The following is a 4,934-nucleotide window of genomic DNA, read 5'->3' on the forward strand; positions in this document are numbered from 1 at the left end:
CTTAAAAAAAAGATTTATTTATTTTTAGATGAGGAGTTGCGTTCCTGTATGTACGTGCACTACATGAGTGCCGGGTGTCCTCAGAAACGCGAAGAGAGAGCCAGGTCCACTAGAGCCCGTGTTCTGTATGGTCGGTCCTAAGCATCGAGTGTACCAGACGCACTTAACACATGGACACGCGCACAAACAAAGGGAAGGAGGGGAGCTTTGAGACATAGTCTACAAATCAGGGGTAGCCATCTCCCAAAGAAAACAAGAGTAGTCTGTAGGAACAAAGAGGGGCGGCTGCTGTAGTCCTGGCACGGGTCAGCTATGTAAATGAGGGGTGTCAACAAATAGCAGATAATCAGCCCTGATTGGCTGACTGCGGGTCATAACAGGTCAGGTCCTCATGACAAAATAGAACTTTCCAGAGCCTGTTTATCTTGGCAGCTGAGACAGGAGCGTACCCAGGCAACAACTGCAAGGGCTCAACTTGTGGTTATTCCAGGAATACGGAGCAGAGACGTGACCCCACCAGGCATCAAATGGCCACCAGGCTCCATGTTGAACCTAGGCCCAGTTAGCCACTTGGGACTCCTCTTGGAAATTCAGTTTTTCTTTCTTTCTTTTTAAGATTTATTTTTTATTCATTTATTTATGCATGCGTATGTGTGCATGTCTGTGTGAGTGTACAGCCAATGAGCCACAGGAACGCAGGAGCCCATGGAAGCCAGAGAGGGCATCGGACCTTCCAGGGTCATGGTCCATGAACCACCATGTGGGTGCCGAGAACTGAACCTGGGTCCTTTGGAACAGCAGTCAGTGCTCTTAACCACCCAGCTGCCTCTCCAGGCCCCGTGCTCGACTGTCCCCAAGGGCCACGGGCATTGCAAAGTATTTCCCGGGAGATGGCGATTTTGTGGTAAGCCTTTCTGTCTAGCAAGGATTCCTGCATGAATGTGTAAGCCACTGGGTAGGTGTGAAGCGTGATGTCCTGTCTCTAGGTCCCCTGCAGTTCTTTGTTGATGGTTGTCTTTCTGTGTTTACATTGACATCCGGGGGTCTTATTTTGTGAAAATTCACCCCTTGACACCACTTATTCTCACCCTCAGGTCATTTTGATTTGGGTGGCAGAGTCTCCTTCCCAGGCTCCGGGACTGCTGCTGCGTTTTCCCTCCCCCTCCCACCTCTTCCCTTTCTACATCCTCCTCCCTTCTCCCTCTCCTCCTCCCCCTCCTCCCTCTCCCCTTCTTTCCTCCTCCTTTCTCCCTGTCCTCCTTGTCTCTCTCCTCCTCCCTCTCCCCTGCCTCCCCTTTCTCACCTTTTGATTTTAAAGGACTAAATTACCATTGGAATGACTCTGAGGGTTAAGGCACTCACAACCTGGAGAGAGCTGACTCCCTCAGGCTTTCCTTTGGCTGCCACACAGGTACAGCACACAAGCGCGCGCGCGCGCGCGCGCGCGCGCACACACACACGCATGCACACACTAAATTGGGGAGAGTGGATCAAACACATTTTTAAAACCCACCAAATTTTTAAAGGACTCATCTTCACTGACAAACTGCTTTTTGGACATCAGTTTCAGTTACCTATCAGACAGCCCAGGCATACTGAATTTAATCTTTGGAGAACCAGAGGGGAGGGCAGAAACAAATCCAGCAGGACCTTAAGTTTTGCACCACTTTTGGTCCCTTTCCACGTCATGCTAGCACTGGAACACACTTGACTCCTGCCTCGGAAACAGTTCAGATTGGCACCAGTCGGCTGAATGAAGCTCACCAGCTACCTGCTCCCAGGGTCCAGGTGAGATTCTTGTTCAGTGTGGAATCTCAGATGCCCTAAATAAATACTTTGATGGTTTAAGTAGCGTCCAGAGACTGCTAATGTCTCTAGAGAACTGACAGAAAGAGATGCGACTCCACTCAGTCACCCTCAGCAGCCTGGGTTCTCTTAGACCTGTGGGTCACAACCCCCTTGACAAAACTCTCTCTTCATAAGTGTTCACATTACAATTCATAACAGTAGTAAAATTGCAGGTAAGAAGTAGAAACAAAAATAATTTTATGGTTGGGTCACCACAACATGAGGGACTGTATTAAAGGGTGGCAGCTTTGGGAAGGTTGAGAACCGGTGTCTTAGATTTTAGGGACCTTTACTCAGGACAAAGCGGGATTCATGGAACCACACTGGAAGGAATTTCAGGCCTGGCTGGTTGAGCGAGGCAGAGTTGAAAGTTTCGTTAAAGCTAATTCAGGGCTGGGGAGAAGGCCTGAGTTTGGTTCCCAGCGCACCCCGGGTGTCTCACAACCCCCTATTCCTCCTCCTCAGGGCTCTGATACCCTCTCTGGCCTCCTCAGGCCATTGTGCTCACACGTGCAATCGCCTTCCACATAATTCAAAATACATATATTAAAAATCTGTTTCGATACAGGTTTGTGCATGAGGGTTAAGAGAAAGCACAGAGAGAGAGAGTGAGTGGGGTCCCTTCAAGGGTCACAGCAGGAACCATGCCAAGATTATGAAGGCTTTTGAAATTCCATTGCTCAGTGGGTATCTAGGGACCCCACCCTTCTTTCTGCCTCTGCTTTCTTCTGTGAGATGCCTTGGATGAATTTACCATCTGAGAAACTCACACTAGAAGCAACTGGGGTTGTATAACAGGTATATGTGCTTTCCCGTAAATGGAGTTTCGGGTGAGATTCCCAGAAAATTGTAGGTTTATGGGTAGGAAGTCAGGGGTGGGGGAATAAGCCATTGCTAATTGTGCTAGAGCCTTCTCTGCCTCAGGAGGATTCCAGTGGTTCTTTCCTCACTCAGCCCAGATAGATAGATAGATAGATAGATAGATAGATAGATAGATAGATAGATAGATAGATCGATCTAGATAGAATCATAGGATAAATTTATATACACATGCGCACGAATATATACACACACATGAATATATATACATACATGAATATATACACACCAACATATACTTGCATGAATGTACATACATATGAACATACACATGAATATACATGCACATATAATTTTTTTGTTTGTTTTCTTTAGGCAGGGTTCCACGACACTCAGGGTAAAACAGAGAAACACCGTCTTGGAAAAAACCACATCTAATTCTCTGTCTTCCATCTAAAATCACAATTCATGTTGATATCTCCACTCAGCACAATAGTTTACCAGGGAATATAGGGTCCCCTTAGCAGGTTTTTAATCTCATAGATAAAAGAACTTAAAAGTGACCCGTTGTGTGGTGCACACCTTTAATCCCAGCACTCAGGAGGCAGAGGCAGGTGGATCCCTGTGAGTCAGAGGCCAGCCTGGTCTACAGAGTGAGTTCCAGGACAGCTAGGACTGTATGGAGAGAGACTCTGTCTCAAGGAAACAAACAAGCAAGCAAACAAAAGAATTTAAGACCAGATTCCGAAGGAAACTGGAGGACCATGTTATCAGCGCTTAAACCCTGTTATCTCCACCTTATTCCCCTCTATATGGTATTTTTCAATGGACAGTTTTTTAATTAAAACTTATTTACTTTTGTTCATGTGTATATTTGTATGTGCACCATGTGTGTTCAGTGCCCTTACCAGACAAAAGAGGATGTTTTATCCTCTGAAACTGGAGTTACAGGCAGATGTTGTGAGACATCCAACATGGGTACTAGGACCCAAACTTGAGTCCTCTGCTAGAGCAGCAAGTGTCTTAACTGATGGAGCACCTCTCCAGGCCCTTATGTAGTTTTTCCTTTGTTTTGTTTTCTAAAGACAGGGTTTCTCTGTGTAGTACCTGCAGTAGAAGACTGCTTGTTCATTTCCTTACTGCCCAGACCCGAATAATCACACAGAAACTATACTAATTACAACACTATTTGGCCAATGATTATAGCTTATTCTTACCTAGCTCTTATATCTTAAATTAACTCATTTCTATCAATTTGTGTATGGCAAAGAGGTTGTGGCCTACCGCTAATGTTTCTAAGGTTCCAGCCTATCCTCTCCTTTGGCAGCTACCTGGTATCTCCCTGACTCCACCCACTTTCTCTTTATCTCTGCTCGAATTTCCTGCCTGGCTTCACTCTGCTAAGTCATTGATCAAAACAACTTTATTCACCAACCAATAAAGCAACACTTATACAGAAGGACATCCCATATCATAACCCTGGCTTTCCTGGAAATTGCTCTGTAGTCCAGGCTGGCCTCGAACTCACAGAGATTCACCTGCCTCTGCCTCCTGAGTACTGGGATTAAAGGCGTGCGCCACCACCACCTGTGCCTTGTGTAGTATTTTAAGTCTTAAAGATTCCAGTCATCCAGTGCTTTGTTGCACGAGTTTATTTATTTATTTACAGACTGATGGATTGGTTTTGAGACATAGTTTTGCTCTTTCTTTGAGGCTGGCCTCAAACTCACAGTCTGCATCAGCCTCCCTACTGTTTGATTACAGACATGCGATGTTGTTCCTTATGTTCCCGCCGTCTACGTTTAACTTTTGTTGTCTGATACAGGTCTCACTATGTAGCTCTGGCTGCCCTGCAGCTTGTTATATAGACCAGGCTGGCCTCAAACTTACAGAGATCGGCCTGCCTCTGCCTCAGTACCAAGGAAGTAGGGTGATTTCTACCTGGGAATCTCTCTGGCCTTCCAGTCTCCTGTCCTTCTATCAGTTCGTAGCTCATGACCAGTCTGTTTAGTATGTCAGGCTGTTACAGTATGCCTTGGTCGCTGGGAGAATCAGACCTCACTGATGGGTGTCTGTTTCAGTGTCCTGACTCTTCTTACCTGTTTCTTATCTGTGCTCAGTTTAGTGACACTTTTGAATCTAGAAAATAACGTATTTTGCCATTTCTGTTGGAGTTACGCTCTGTATATAAATGTGTGTGTGTGTGTATATGTGTGTGTGTGTATGTGTGTGTATGTGTGTGTGTATGTGTGTGTGTATGTGTGTGT

The sequence above is a fragment of the Microtus ochrogaster genome, chromosome 7 (genome assembly GCF_000317375.1).
Source record: "Microtus ochrogaster isolate Prairie Vole_2 chromosome 7, MicOch1.0, whole genome shotgun sequence".
In the NCBI taxonomy this organism is placed as follows: Eukaryota; Metazoa; Chordata; class Mammalia; order Rodentia; family Cricetidae; genus Microtus; species Microtus ochrogaster.